This window comes from Idiotropiscis lumnitzeri, chromosome 19, assembly GCF_059441095.1.
Source record: "Idiotropiscis lumnitzeri isolate Australia: NSW breed Sydney's pygmy pipehorse chromosome 19, RoL_Ilum_1.0, whole genome shotgun sequence".
Classification (NCBI taxonomy): domain Eukaryota; kingdom Metazoa; phylum Chordata; class Actinopteri; order Syngnathiformes; family Syngnathidae; genus Idiotropiscis; species Idiotropiscis lumnitzeri.
The window spans coordinates 487362-504422 of NC_142409.1; positions in this window are offsets into that span (position 1 = coordinate 487362).

A 17061-nucleotide genomic window follows, 5' to 3' on the forward strand; every position below is an offset into this window, starting at 1 on the left:
CATTCATCAGCCATTTGTGTTTGAATTAGATTTGCGCTAACACGCAGCTGTTTATCCTAGCACAGAATGTGCCCTGTATAAATTCCATGTACCTCCTGCAATGTGCTCCCCAATTACTGATATTAATGAATAATATACGAATCACCCTCCACATTAACATGATAAAACGCACTGAAACGGTCATGAACTAATGTACTGAAGTACATAAATCTGCATGTTACCCATAACACCAGGATTTCTGACTAATATTTGCATCTTTTTTACCCATTTTTTCTTCCTTTATTTTTGCATGCATTTTTATTTATTTAATACAGGACCATCGTGGAAAAGCTCGAGCTGCAGGGCAAAGTGACGCCCCTGCAGGCAAAAAAAAATGGGATAATTTAAAAATGAAGTATAAAGTATGGAAGTCCACATTTATTTTTCTTGTGTGTGAAAATGAAGATATAATTTTATCTTTTTGCTTCTTTCCATATAAAGGATTGCAAAAACCCAGGCACTGGCGAAGGGGTGGCAGGGAGGGCTACTGCCGATACTTTGCCCTGGTTTGACCTTATGGATGGAGTGCTCGGACAGAGACCGTCCATCACCCCCCCTGTCCTAATTGCCTCCATCCCTGAGGAAAGACCAGGGCCAAGTCAGGCCAGCCCGGAAGAACTCCCAGGGCCAAGTCGGGCCAGGGTGACGCAAGAGGAGGAGGAGGAGGAGGAGGAGGAAGAAGTCGTGGTCGTAGAAGAGGAAGAAGAGCGAGGCCAACAGCCGGAGCAACGACTGAGAGGGAGAAAGCGAAGGAGAGAGGATGAATTGATTGAACTATACAGACGTGATTTAGCAATGCGGAGACAGGAATTGGAGAGACAGAGGTTGGCAGAGGAGGGAAGGGCAATTGAGAGGAGGGAGACTTTTGAAAGGTTTTTTACTTTGATGGAAAAGATGATAGATCAAAATAAAAAATGAGTGAAATATACTTGGTGTTCAAGACTGAAATTTAGATAACATTCATTAAAAAGTAAACAAAAACCGGGGTACTTTCAAAACAGATGAACTAGTTCGTATCCCAGTCACATCTTGAGATCAGCTTCTTCAGACAAAAGTGAAAAAGCCCAGGTTTGTGAAAGACCAAAACATTTACAATAATATGAAGACTCCATGTCCGTTTTGCTTACAAACTTAATTTATTGAAAAACTGGTGGACAAACAAGGCATAAATTAAGTACATTATAATTCACAGTAACTATTCACAGAAAATAAAAAAGCATTTCCCAGTTCAGAACTGTTGCAGGATAAACCTGAGTGTGTCAGTGCTGTTTTGCCAATTTTCGCCTGAGCAGGGACTCATTTGGAGCATGGATGGAACCTTTCTTCCAGGACCCATAACATGGATGGGGCACGAGCAAGAGTCCTGATCTTCCTCTCGTGACTTGAAGTGGGGCATCATACCGGTTGCAGTGTCCACTCCATCATCCATTACGTGGGGGTTTGCAGGGATGGTCGGGGCAATAGATGGCTGCCATGTCACTACAAAAGATGGGATAGATTTGTTAACCATTCATTACATTGTATATGAATCTATTTTTCCATCTTCTGATATTTTGCCATGTTTGTGTGGCTGTGCTGTTTGATGATTCAGTTATAGATTATTTTGTGGCATATTTGATGGGATGATTGCTCAAATACCATTGTGCAGTTAAAAGTATTTAAATACCTAAATATACTCGTGGTCCTCTCGTACCTCCTCCAGGGCAGACACCTGAGCAGACAGGTGGTCCCTCCACTGCACTCCAGCGACTGTGTCAGCCACCTCTTCCACAGCAGCCTCCTCTTCCCCTTCGTCCTCTGACGCCATGAGGTCTCCCACCCCAAGGCAGATGTTGTGGAGGACGGCACAGGCAGCGATGACCTAAAAGAAATAAAAAGGAAATGCTGTATATTAGCTATATTTGATAGTTATTGCACTGAACGGGACATGATTTGATCCTGAGTAAAGAGCAACATATTGAAAGTATAAGTATCAATTATACTTTTTTTTTTTATTTACTTACATGTGGTGCAAAGGTGTGGTGCACCTCCAGGGCGTGGAAAAAGATGACCCGGAATCTCACCTTAATCATTCCAAAGGCACGCTCAATAATTGAGCGTGCCTTGGAATGATGAACGTTGAAGCGCCAGGCCCCCACGCCCTGCACCGGCCGCTTGTAAGGAGTGATGAGGGGGAGTGGTCGCTGGAGGCACGGATACCCTCCATCTGCCAAGATGAAGTGCCCTGGAGGAGGATACAGCCCTCTTTGATAAAGAGGGCTGTGCCGGAGGACCCTGGAGTCGTGGACTGATCCAGGCCAGCCCATGTAGATGTCCAGAAAGCGACTCTGATGGTCACACACAGCTTGCATAATTATGCTGCTGAAAAGCTCGCGGTTCTTAAAAGTCGTGACCATCAAGGTCACTTGGAGGCTTGATTCGGACATGACAACCATCTATTGCTCCAGCAACTTTTGCAAATGTATGGTGCCTCGCCAGCCCTGCAAATGCCTGGGTCACTGCCTGAAGGTCTCCTGCAGTGTTGGGGAAGTGGATGACTCTGTGGCGAAGAGCCACCACTTCCCCAGTGACCCGGTGGATGATGTAGTGGACAGTGGACCGCGGCATCCCAAATGCTCGTGCCACCACCCGATATGATGCCCCACTCGCCAGCCAGAAGAGAAAGACAAGGACCTCTATCTTGACACCCCATCCATGTCGTCGGTCTTGGTCCAGGAGGTTCAGCAACACTCTGAATGAGTCCCTGCTCAGGCGAAAGTCAGTTTGGAGATCCTCTCCATTGAAAAAACGATCCAACACTGGCACACCCAGGTTTATCCTGCAGTATGGACTTCTTGGCTGTTAATGTTTTGAATAAAAAAATAAAAAAAACATGAACGCATTAATTATTGTACTTGTTTCGTTTGCTTGCATCATTCCTACAGTATCGCCAACATAATTTTAATAACTCTGGCGCTAAACTCTCTAGTGGTATTCTGGTGTTTTGCCATATGTAAAAGTATGTGTTTGGTTACAAACTAATCACGGGGACAATTAAGCCGTCACAAGTATCTAAATTCATAAAAACTGTTTCAGAATGTATATAATTATATAATTTCCATTCAAAATTCGTTCCATTATGAAGCGAACACATGTACTACTGAGGTTGTACTAATGTTTTTAGCTCATCTGTAACAGTCACGTTATATACTTATTGACCTGTCAATGTTGGTAATAGTATGAAAATGCTGATAGACGGATTTAGAACTTATTTCATTCCTTCGATATAGGACAACTCTGCGATGGGAAAGCGTGATCCTCCTCTCCTCAAGAACAAAATGGAAATAAACCAAAAATTGAAATAAAATGAAGAAAAGTTCGGGTTCCATCGTTTAAAATGAAATAATACAAATGTTTTGCTAAGCTGATGCCTTCGGTCTGGCGCTCGTCGCTGATTATCCATTGATTATCCAAGCCGTTTATAAATCCACCGCAAATACTTATCACCTGCGTCGAACAGAGGAGCAAAGTATATGGGGGCGTAACGTAAATGTTGCGCCAAGCGGCCTTGGCTCCATGGAAACGAAGACCAATTCCAAGGCTGGATTCGAAGGTCGCACGTGACAGCCGTGAATTTGGACACCACGCGCGGTCGTGTCGCGCCGAAAGTGACGTCATGCGGCCGAAAAAGCAGCCTTCGGAGGTCGCAGCCTGTTAATTTGGACACGGCCACCGTTTGCATTAATTAAACTCCCTTTAAGTTACCTTTTGTCTGGCTTCCCTGCATTTTTGGGTCCTCCCCCACCTCGCTACAAGCGAGCCTGACAAGCCCTCTCACGGCTGAAGCCAGAGGGCAGCCATCTTAGGTTGTCACTGTTGCTGATGACTTCTGTTATTTTTTTTGTTGTGTTTTTTTTAATGCTGGGATCACTATATGGACTCATGAAAGATAGTAAACTGCCGTCCAATATGGATTATTTGTAAAGTGGTTGTACTGATAATTTACTTGTTTTGAGCGTCCCTGTAACAAACTCACAATGTTCATTTGTTTGTGATATACTTTATTTTGAAGTTATAATTTGGATGCTATATGCTTTTAATTTGGTGCGCTTCCGGTACGTTTAGGAAGTATAGATTAACAAATCATAGCATTAAGCTATTTAAGGGGGCGTTTCCAGAGGAAACGGGTGAAAGGAAAGGAAAGGAAAGAAAGGAAAAGCTTAATCGTTTTGACATTGCTGATCAAGGAATTGGCTAACGGAATCTTTTTAAGGCTGCAAGCACCTGGCTGGAATGGGGACATGGTATTTAATTTAGTTTATTCGTTTGCCGTGATTTACCCATGTACAGGTGTTTCAATGTCTTGGATTGCATGCTGTTAAGAGCTCTCATTTGTTTATTTTTTTGTTTGTTTTACACCGTAGGTCTTTCTGTGTTTCCGCAATGGAATCAGAATCAGAATCAGAAATCCCTTTATTGTCATTGTACTCAAGTGTGCAACGAGATTAGAGAGCTCCCCTCTCCAGTGCAATACAACAATAATTCAGATAAATATATAAATTAGATAAATAAGAGAATAGTTAGTGCAGTGGAAAATAATACTGAATAGGGTATATAAAAACACATCACGTTGCTGTTCTGCAAGGTACGGGTAGTCGTGTGTGTGTGTGCGAGTTTAGAATGGAGATGGCTCTTGGGAAGAAACTGTTTCTCAGTCTATTGGTCCTTGATTTGATGCACCTGTAGCGCCAGCCAGAGGGCATCAGGTCGAACAGGTGTGAGTTTGGGTGGGTATTGTCTTTGACGATGTTGAGAGCCCTTCTGAGGCACCGGGCGGTGTAGATGTCCGACAGTGAGGGGAGAGGGCAGCCAATAATCCTTTGCGCTGTTTTGACTGTCCTCTGGAGCCTCACTCTGTCCGCCTCAGTGCAGCCGCTGTACCAGGTGGAGACACAGTACGTCAGCAGGCTCTCGATGGACGAGTGGTAGAAGGCCAGCAGCAGCTTCCTGTCCAGGTTGAATTTCCTGAGGACTCTCAGGAAGTGCAGATGCTGGTGGACCTTCTTTACCACTGCTGTGGTGTTGTGTGTCCGAGAAAGGTCATCGGAGATCTGTACTCCCAGGAACTTGAACGTGTTGCCCCTCTCCACACACACGCCTTCGATGCAGAGGGGGGGCGGCACCGTCTTGTTCCTCCTGAAGTCAATGACGATCTCCTTTGTTTTTGCAATGTTGAGTTGCAGTCTGTTGTCCTCGCACCAAGCCGTCAGTCTCTGGACCTCCTCTCTGTAGGCTGTCTCGTCACCTTCCGAGATCAGACCGACCACTGTCGTGTCGTCAGCAAACTTGACGATGGTGTTGTTACCGTGGGCCGGGCTGCAGTCGTAGGTGTAGAGGGCGTATAGGAGAGGGCTCAGCACGCATCCTTGAGGGGAACCGGTGCTTAGCGTACGGGTGGAGGACGTGTAGGGGCCGAGCAACACAGTCTGGGGTCTGTTGGTCAGAAAGTCCTTAATCCAGATGCGTGTGAGGGCAGGGATGCCGAGAATGTCCAGTTTGGCGATGAGGATGTCCGGCATGATTGTGTTGAATGCCGAGCTGTAGTCCACAAAGAGCATCCTTGCATAGCTCTGCTGTTGTTCCAGGTGGCCCAGCACAACATGCAGAACAGTGTCGATGGCGTCCTCAGTGGATCTGTTAGCCCGGTATGCAAACTGGTAGGGGTCCAGAGTGGGAGGAAGGCAGTCCCTGATGTGCTGGAGAACCAGCCTCTCGAAGCACTTCATGATGACTGGTGTGAGAGCAACAGGACGGTTGTCATTCAGGTGGACGGCGGGTGACTTTTTGGGGACAGGAATAATGGTGGACGTTTTCAAGCAGGAGGGGATGACTGCTTGAGCCAGGGAGCGGTTGAAGACCCTGCAGAAAACATGTCACAGTTGGTGGGCACATGCTCTGAGGACCTTGCCTGGTATTCCGTCGGGTCCAGTAGCTTTCCTGGGGTTGATAGCCAGGAGCGCGCGCCTCACATCGTGTTCCTCTACGGTGAGTGGGGGGGAGTTGAGGCATGAAGTGCGGGGGTGTGACGGTTGGGCGAGTCAAAGCGAGCGAAAAAGCAGTTAAGCTCCTCTGCCAGCGATGCACTCGGGTCTACAGAGGTCGTGCTGCTGCCTCGGAAGTTGGTGATGCTCCGTAGACCCTGCCACACCTCCCGTGGTCTGTTGCTGGCAAGATGGGCCTCCAGCCTCCTCTTGTAGTTTGACTTGGCTAGCTTGATGCCTTTGCTCAGGTCAGCACGAGCCACCCTGTACTGGGCTTTGTCGCCTGACCTGAAGGCGGCGTCACGGGCCTTGAGGAGAGAGCGGACCTGGCTGGACATCCAGGGCTTCGCATTTGGGAAGGTCCGTGTGGTCCTGTGTAGGGACACAGTTTCCATGCAGAACTTGATGTAGTCCAGTACATAATGCGTGTAGACATCAAGGTCCTGATGATCAAAGAGGTCCCAGTTGGTGTCTTGAAAGCAGTCCTGTAATTCCCTCATGGCGTCATCACGCCAGGTTTTCACAGTCTTTGTGGTGGGCCTGAATCTGCGCCTGAGAGGGGTGTACGCAGGTGCGAGCTGCAAGGACAGGTGGTCTGACTGGCCGAGGGGGGCGAGTGGGAGGGCCCTGTATGCTAGCTTGATGTTCGAGTACACATGGTCGAGAGTGTTGTCTCCCCTCGTTGGGCACTTGACAGGCTGGTGGAACTCTGGGAGTACAGTCTTTAAATTGGCCTTATTAAAGTCTCCCGCTACTATGTGAACGCCATCAGGGTGGGCCCGCTGATGTTTATTGATGACGCACGCGAGTAGCGAGAGCGCCGTGCTAGTGCTAGCGTCGGGAGGGATGTAAACAGCTGTGACGATCACTACCGTTAGCTCCCTCGGGAGAAAATAAGGCCGGCATTTAACAGACATGAACTCGATGTCGGGGGAAGAGTGCTTCTCGACAATCGTGCTATCACCGCACCAGTTCTCATGCACGTAAACACAGAGCCCCCCGCCCCTTCTCTTACCGGTGTCCCTCGTCCGATCTGCTCGATGTAGCGAGCGCCCAGCCAGCTGGATGCTAGCGTCTGGGACGTTGGCGTGCAGCCAGGATTCCCTGATGACGATCACACTGCTGTCTCGCACATGGCGGTTTCCTAGGATTTGTAATCCCAGATCGTCGATTTTGTGGACCACGGATCTGGCGAATCAAGGCTACAAAAGGAATAAAAATCTTTGTGGAACATCAGTACGCTTCACCGTTGTCTGGCTGGGTTCGCTACAGTCCCTCATAAGCATTTTATCAAAAATCACTATTTGTTCTTGGTCTTCCCGAATAAAATAATACCAAACATTTGTGTGTGCATCTATCTTCTGCTTGTATGAAGCCTTCCATGGAGTCCCAGACCCGCCCATTTATTAGAATTGGGAAAAATAACAAAATCACCAGAAAGATCACCTTCCAGTCCTTTGGTACAGCTATTTTCATGATGAAATTGTGATTATTAGGGTGTAGTAAAGAAACGACAAAGTACAGTGAAACATGTATACTGTTGCATAGCGGCTGCAAGATGGCGCCTGCTGAGCAGGTTGGGCCGACAGACTCTGACTCTGTCCGAATGGCCGCCTGTATTCCCTAACACCTCATTCGCAATACAGCCCTGCCTGCACTTTATAGTAGTTGCCTCATTCTGTTTGGCGATTCGGACAGTATGGTCACGGCAATCTCCTCCTCACATGTCACATGACCACTCTAGCTGTCATGATGCACCGATGCATTAAGGACACTGACTATTTGTTGTGATTAAAGAATATTTATTTTAAACTATTTTATTTCCTATGTTGTGCCTATTTTCTGTTAAATTCAATGAATTATTTCCATAGTGTATGGGGATTGTATAGCCATATTGATTTCCTGCCTGCATTGTGGTCTATATTAACCTATTGAATGAAGTTCGATGCACACCACATTTCCAAGTGCAATGTGCGTAATTTAGCGTGCCCTAAATGTATCTGTAAGTGTTGCTCGCAACTTTTAGATTTGAAAATAATAATTTTTAGTTTGTTAGTTTGTACTTGGGTAATTTTTTGTTGGAAATTAATACATAATTATATGTGTTCATAGGTGATGTGTTATTTAAATATAAAAATAAGGGAACGTGTTAATATGTTAATGAAAATTAATAATGTCAGATTGTTTTCATGTCCGGAACTTTTATTTCTTATGCTGGTATTATGAAAGGTTTAGTATCAAGGACATGAATTGCAACTCAACTGTTCATGTCCACCTGTTAATGCTAATGCTCGTGCTCGAAGTTAGACTGACCTCAGAAGTACGCTAAAAGAAGACTACTTCGTGGATTACCGGACATTTTACCTCTTTTCACTGCAAGCGGCCAACGAGTTCTCACGCCGTGTGCTAGTTCCGTGATGGCGTGTGCAAGTCCTGTGCAAGTCATGACCACCGCAGAAGACGGGAAAGGAATTAACGCTTGTTCTCAAGAACCGCCTGTGTCAGTGTTGTTGTGAAGAGAGCGACAGTATCCACTCTGGACATTCTGACACCCATACAAAATGGTATAACCCACTATACAGGGAATAGTGTGCTCATTTTCACACAATCCCAAAGCCCACAACACCCTACAGTCTAGAAGTGAATTTAGTCTCAGAGAACGCTGGTTACAAGTGAAAACAATTTACAGAATTAGGACTATGCTTGTGACATCATCCACCAAGGCCACTTGTGTTTGATGTGCGCCATCAAACGACATTGGTTGTTGGTTTGGTAATTTTGCTGATAAAATTTTATTAAAACTTCAGTAGAGTAGTAAAGTAAAAACTTGCCCTGCACAATCTCCGGGGCATACTCTGAATGTTATAAATACAGGATTACCTAGGACCAGTGTTGTCACAGATTACAGTAAAAAAAGTAAATCACTACTTACTCCTCAACAAAGGCATCTAGTTACTTTACAAATTACTGATATCCTCCCTTCGCAGCCTCAACATAAGAATGACAATTACTTATGACATTTACTTAAATACTTTACTGAAAGTGCATAAATTTGAAAAATGTTCTTTGTTTATGTTTCTCTGGTTTTACGATACAGAAATTGGTTTATAACACGTTATGGCTTCGTGCACCACCACATGCAACACTTGCACCATTCTCATGGACTCTCCCTGCTACAGGGACGTGTCCGCCAGCTAGAGCAGAATAATGTGGTAAGCGTAAATGTGGCGGACACGACTGTTAGAACGGGTTTTAGCCAACCTGCTAGTCCGGTTAGCATTGGCCGTAAACGGCTTGCTAATCGCGGTGAGCCTGTTAAGACACATAGCAGTTCCATTCCACCTCGGTCTCCTGGCTCCCGCACTTTAGTGATAGGTGACTCCATTACCCCCAACATTAAGCTTGAAAATCCAGCCACAGTAATGTGTATTCCTGGGGCCAGAGCACCCGACATTGAAGCTAATCTTATGGAGCGAGCACACAAGAGACCTAGACACCAGCGCAGTGCAAACAACGCTAGCTATTCAGATATAGTGATACACGTTGGCTCCAATGACACTAGGATGAAGCAATCAGAGATCACAAAGAAAAACATAGCAAGGACTTGTGATCTCGCCAGAAAGATGAGTCGGCATCGAGTAATTGTCTCTGGCCCCTTGCCTGCGAGAGTCAATGATGAGAGGTTTAGCAGATTATTCTCGCTAAATCGGTGGCTGGCTAGCTTTTGTAGTGAGCAGGGACTGTAGTTTATAGATAACTGGCCTTCTTTCTGGGGCCGGCCTGACCAGCTGAAGATGGACGGCCTTCACCCTAACTGGGAAGGCGCCATCATTCTTTCGAGAAACATAGATTATTGTTTGAGCCTTCCATGACTATTCATATTAGAGCAGGTCAGGTTGCAGGCGCATAGTGAGCCTGTAAGGAAGGGTATGGAGTCTGTCAGGCTAGAGATAACTAGGGCTCTGCCAGACTTAGACAACACACATAGCTTTTCTTCTAGATTTGAGCGCTACACACCATACGCTGTTGCATCACATACTGATATAATTTCTACTGAGGTGGCAATACATGATGGGTTTAAGCATTCCTCCTCGGTCGGTCTTATCGACGACGAGCCGTTCTCTCACAATAATAGCACTCGAAAGCTGATAAATAACTATTGTATTCCGACCGTCGGAATTTCTCTGAAGTTCTCATTATGCGATCCACAGCCGCGCTGCCGTTTTATCTTGACGTTTTTTACCGTCCCCCTGGCTCTTACTCAAGCTTTTTAGATGAATTTTCTGAATTTGTGGCTGATTTTTAGTAACTCATGCGGATAATATACTTATCATGGGCGACTTCAACATTCATATGAATCTCCCGTCAGAACCACTTACTGTGGCGTTTCAGGCAATAATTGATATGTTTGGTTTCACGCAAATAATAGATGAAGCAACGCATACAAATGGTAACACGTTAGATTTGGTATTTACCCGAGGCTTAGCATCCTCAAAAATAATTGTATTACCATATACTAGTGCTATATCTGACCATTACTTTATCAAATTTGAAGTCTTGGCTCATTGCCATCGTTCTGACCATAATCAAAGCTATAGCAGCCGCAATATTAGCTCCTCAACCACCGCTGCGCTCTCTGAGCTACTCCCTTTAGCAACCGCTTCGTTTCATAATTATATTGGTACGATTGATGATCTCACAAACAACTTTAATGTCGCTCTGTTAAATGCGCTTGACTCCGTCGCACCTTTAAAAACTAAAACTCGTCCAAAGAGGCTTACTCCGTGGTTTACAGAGGAAACGCGCATACTGAAACGATCTTGTAGGAAGCTTGAGCGCAAATGGCGTGCGACCAAACTGGAGGTTTTCCATTAGGCATGGTGCGATAGTTTACTAATATACAAGGAAGCACTCGATTTAGCCAAAACTAATTATTATTCTAGATTAATTGTCTTACATAAAAACAACCCTAAATGTTTATTTGATACCGTAGCAATGCTAACGCAACAGCAACCAACCTCGGATAGCTCTTCCTATTCAGCTCACGATTTCATGCAATTCTTTACTCAGAAGATTGAGTGTATTCGTGATGAGATTAAAGACACTGTTCTTAAAATTCCGTTGAATTCCGGGATAAATGGTGTAAATAGGGACATTAGGGCTGATAACTGTCCGATAACCTTATCTCAATTTAAAAAAGTATCTCTTGAAACCCTAACAAAATTGGTCAGTGCGGCAAAACCGATAACTTGTGTGCTCGATCCGCTTCCTGGCAAACTAATTAGAGAACTGTTTATGACCCTAGGACCGTCTGTTTTAAATATAATTAATCTATCACTTACCACGGGTATAGTACCAGCAGCTTTTAGGACCGCCGTTATCCGACCGCTACTTAAGCAACCAAACCTCGACCCAGAGTGTCTCAACAACTATAGGCCGGTTTCAAATCTTCCGTTTATTGCAAAAATTCTTGAAAAAGTCGTAGCGCAACGACTTAATGAATATATGACTGCTAATAATCAATTTGAACTTTTCAAATCAGGCGAGCCAAAACGAAGTCCGCAGGTTCTTGAGCGTTCTCTATTTGGGCACCAATACTTTGGAATGCACTACCCACAGATATTAGAGGCGTCGCCTCAGTAGAAATGTTCAAAACACTATTAAAGACGCATTTATACACTTGTGCATTTAGTTGAACTATATGTTGGCCTGTTTACTGCCGCTTCTTTTCTCTTTGCTACCCCCTCTCTGCCGGCTGGGGGATTAGGTGACGGTGACCCACTAGGAAGTTTAAGGCATTGACCAACTGGGCAGGTACCTGTTCCACTGATGTCGTCTTCCTGCAGCGCGTCATTTGATCAATTTATTTATATACTTTAGCATCTAATCGAATTATTTGTTGGCCTGTTTACTGCCGCTTCTCTTTTCTGCCCCCTCTTCCCTTGCTTGGGAATTAGGTGATGGTGACCTGCTATGAAGATTACAGCACTGACCAACCGGGGAGGGACCTGCTCTGCCGAAGTCGTCTTCATGCAGCGCCTCTTCTGATTTCCTTATATTTCAGCACTTCGTTGAACTACTTGTTGGCCTGTTTACTACTTCTGTTCTTTTTTTTCTGTTCCCAATTCCATGGCTTGGGAATTAGGTGATAAAATAAGATAAGATGTCCTTTATTATTCCCACAATGGGGAAATTCGAGGTGTTACAGCAGCAAAGATATAGATCACACAGAGTCGGCGGCGTAATGTAGCCGTTAATGTATAACATTAGCAGCAGACATTCATAAAAAGCATGCAAATATACACAGTATAAACGTATCTAGTGTAAGGAAACACTCCTAATGCCTGTCCATTCTACAGAGGGGGAAACGCTGTAAAGGATAATGTAATCATGGCAGTCAATCTAAACAGAACAAAGGGTAGACTGCTAGGAGCCACTTTTGTGATCCCGGCATGGAAGTCCATTGTTTCAGAGGGGTCTCGTTCAGACCTCCTGTGGTGCAGCTGTGATCCAATCTTCCTGCATTCCTCTCCTGAGGGTCTTGTCATTAGCATGGTCTAAACTTCGGTTACACTTAAAGGATTTCATACATTTGACTATTAAAGGAATATAAGAGTTTGAGCTTAACAAAGTTCATTAGATGTTGGTGCATCCAGTGTATGAAAATGTGATATTGTAAAATGCTGAGAGTGTGACTGGTGGAGCGAAACTGGTTGCGGGGGTTGTGCAAGAATGGAATGTTTTAGAAGCAGACGGTGCTGAGCGAGACGAGATGACTCCGGGAGCAGTGGATGAAGGAGCGGCCATCGGGGGATAGCACAACCAGGAGGAGCCACCATGGGATTCGGCAGGAGAAGAAAGACCAATGAGAGCAAACTAAAGTTAACTGCAGGATACACATAGCCAATAGAATCATGCCAGGATGCCTTTGTCTCTGTTCCATTTGCGTATTGTATAGTATGAATCATTACTGGGCAACTCGGAGGTAGAGTACATTCGCTGGTGGCAAGAGAGGTGTAGAGTTGTATTGAGAGGGACCCGAGACCCAGGTGCCATGTAGAAATCTGTGTATTGGGAATAAACCCACTTGTGCGTGAAAATGCCGGCTTCCTGATACCTTTCTATTGCAGAACGAGCGCGCATATTGTTGGATGAGTGAGAGTTGGGTAAGGTCGCAAATTGGAGTCAGATTACTAATTTGAGTTTACATTGGGTTAAAGTTAAATTCTAACATTGATTTAAAGATAAATTCCAACAGCTGTAATGATAAAAACTACTGAATGATTGAAAATACTGGAATGATAAAAAATATTGGAATGATAAAAGTACTGTAATGATAAGAGTACTGAAATGATAGAAAAGTACTGCAATGATAGAAAATACTGCAATGATAAAAGTACTTAATGGTAAAAAGTACTGCAATGATAAAATATACCGCAATGATAAAAGTACTGTAATAGTAAAAGTACCGCATTGATAGGAAATACTGCAATGATAAAAGTACTGTAATAGTGAACGTCCTGCAATGGTAGAAATACTGCAGTGACAAAAGTACTGTAATAAGAATACTGTAATGGTAAACAAAAGACATCAATGGTCAATATTTAAGTACACCATTGGCTGAAAGCACAGTAGTAGTGTATATTGCATCCTAGGACTGCACAATTGCACAAATGCCCTCCCGTTAGTAGGCCTGACCCAATGTTCTTGTTAAAGGATAATGTAATCATGGTAGTCATGATCTAAACACAGAGCAAAGGGTAGACTGATAGGAGCCGCCAGCATGACTTTTGTTGTCCCGGCATGAAAGTCCATTGTTTCAGAGGTGTCTCGTTCACACCTCCTATTGTGTCAGCCTTGATCCAATCTTCCTGCAGTCATCTCCTGAGGGTCTTGTCATTAGCATGGTCCAAACTTCGGTTACACTTAAAGGATTTCATACATTTAACTATTAAAGGAATATACGAATTTGGTGTAGATCATTAGATGTTGCTGCAGCCTGTGTGTGACTGGTGGAGCGGAATGGTGTGTGGGGTGCAGGAATGTGCAAGAATGGAATGTTTTAGAAGCAGACGGTGCTGAGCGAGACGAGATGACTCGGGGGGCAGTGAATGAAGGAGCAGCCATCAAAAGATCACACGCAGGAGGAGCCACGGGATTCGGCGGGGGAAGAAAGACCAATAAGAGCAAGCTAAAGTTAACTGCAGGATATACATAGTAGCCAATAGAATCATGCCAGGATGCCTTTGTTGCTGTTCTATTTGCATATTGTATAGTATGAATCGTTACTGGGCAACTCGGATGTAGAGTACGTCTGCTGGTGGCAAGAGAGGCGTACAGAGTTGTATTGAGAGGGACCCGAGACCCAGGTGCATGTAGTAAGTTTTATGTGTTAGGAATAAATCCACTCGTGCGTGAAAATACCGGCTTCCTGATACCTTTCTATTGCAGAACGAGCGCGCATATTGTTGGATGAGTGAGAGTTGGGTAAGGTCACAAATTGGAGTCAGATTACTAATTTAAATTTATGTTGATTGAGAAATACTTCCAACATTGTTAAAAAGTATGACAGCAGTCGGGATCTCTCTTTGGTACAGCGAGGGTGTAACAGTCTATCACTGAAGGAGCTGTGGAGTGTTCTAAAGGATAATGTAAATGGCAGTCAATTTAAAAACTGAACAAAGAGTAGACTGCTAGGAGCCACTTTTGTGATCCCGGCATGGAAGTCCATTGTTTCAGAGGGGTCTCGTTCACACCTCCTGTGGTGCAGCTGTGATCCAATCTTCCTGCATTCCAATCCTGAGGGTTTGGTCATTAGCATGGTCTAAACTTCAGTTACACTTAAAGGATTTCATACATTTGACTATTAAAGGAATATAAGAGTTTGAGCTTAACATAGTTCATTAGATGTTGGTGCATCCAATGTATGAAAATGTGATATTGTAAAATGCTGAGAGTGTGACTGGTGAAGCGAAACTGGTTGCGGGGGTTGTGCAAGAATGGAATGTTTTAGAAGCAGAAGGTGCTGAGCGAGACGAGATGACTCCGGGAAGGAGCGGCCATCGGGGGATCGCACGCAGGAGGAGCCACGGGATTCGGCGGGAGGAGAAAGACCAATGAGAGCGAGCTAAAGTTAACTGCAATACACATAGCCAATAGAATCATGCCAGGATGCCTTTGTCTGTGCCATTTTGCATGTTGTATAGTATGAATCAGTACTGGGCAACTCGGGGGTAGAACACATTCGCTGGTGGCAAGAGAGGTGTAGAGTTGTATTGAGAGGGACCCAAGAACCAGGTGCCATGTAGAAATTCTGTATTGGGAATAAATCCACTTTGTGCGTGAAAATGCCGGCTTCCTGATACCTTTCTATTGCAGAACGAGCGCGCATATTGTTGGATGAGTGAGAGTTGGGTAAGGTCGCAAATTGGAGTCAGATTACTTATTTGAGTTTACATTGGGTTAAAGTTAAATTCTAACATTGATATAAAGATAAATTCCAACAGTTCTCAGAGTGTCATTGAGTGGGTGGGCTGGGTTGTCCAGCATTGATGACAATGTTGCCGTCGTCCTCCTGCCCCCCACTGAGTCCGCAGAGTCCAGGGAGCAGCCCAGGACAGAGCAGGCCCTCCTCACGAGTTTGTCCAGTCTCTTTTTGTCCCGGCCCGAGATGCCTCCTGCCCAGGAGACCACTCCATAGAAGATGACTGATGAAACCACCGAGTCATAGAAGTTCCTGAGGAGTGTTCCCCGAACGCCAAAGGACCTCAGCCTCCTGAGTAGGAAGAGTCTGCTCTGACCCTTCCTATAGAGAGCGACTGTGTTGTCGCTCCAGTCCAGTTTATTGTTCAGATGAACACCCAGGTACTTGTAAGTTGAGACCCTCTCAACGACTGTTCCCTGGATATTCACTGGTGCAGGTGGAGAGTGCTTGCGGAAATCCACCACCAGGTCTTTGGATTTCCCAGCGTTGATTTGGAGGCGGTTCTGCTGACACCAGTCCACGAACCCCTGCGTAACCCCTCTGTACTCCCGATCGTCACCGTCAGTGATGAGGCCGACAATCACAGAGTCATCAGAGAACTTCTGCAGGTGACAGGTTGTGGAATTGTATTTGTAGTCCGAGGTGTAGAGGGTGAACAGGAAGGGAGCCAGAACAGTTCCCTGCGGCGCTCCCGTGCTGCAGAGGAGCACGTAAGACAGACAGTCCTGTGTCCTCACGTACTGTGGCCGGTTTGTGAGGTAGTCGTGGATCCATGTGATGAGGTGGTGGGCCACTCCCGCCTGCTCCAGCTTGTCTCCCAATAAGGCGGGCTGGATGGTGTTGAAAGCACTTGAGAAATCAAAGAACATGATCCTCACCGTGCCCTCCGCCGTCTCCAGGTGGGAGAGTGAAGTGTGGAGCAGGTAGATGATGGCATCATCCACACTGATGCCAGGCTGGTATGCAAACTGGAGTGGGTCCATTGAGGAGCTGACCAGGTGGCGCAGATGGACGAGGACCAGTCTCTCCAGGGTCTTCATCAGATGAGACGTCAGTGCCACTGGTCTGAAGTTGTTGAGCTCCTTCGGATGGGGTGTCTTTGGAACCGGAACCAGGCAGGATGTTTTCCACAGCTGGGGGACTCTGCCCAGCTTCAGGCTCAGGTTGAACATGTGCTGGACGATTCCACACAGCTGGTCTGCGCAGGATTTGAGGAGCTGGGAGCTAATCCCATCTGGGCCTGCTGCCTTCCTCGCCTTCATCTTCATCAGCTGGTTCTTCACCTGAGATGTTGTGAGGAACAAGGCTGAGCAGGAGGAAGTGGTGGTTGTCTGATGAGGCTGGGAACTGGAGCCTGTGGAGAGAGAGAGGGGAGAGAGAGGGGGAGAGAGGGTCTTGTTCGCAATGGCAGGAGGGGTTGGTGGGGGCTGCAGCAGGGGAGCCTGAGCGGGGTCAGGCATTTGATCAAACCTATTGAAAAATAGGTTCAACTCATTTGCCCACTGAAGCCCCCCCCTT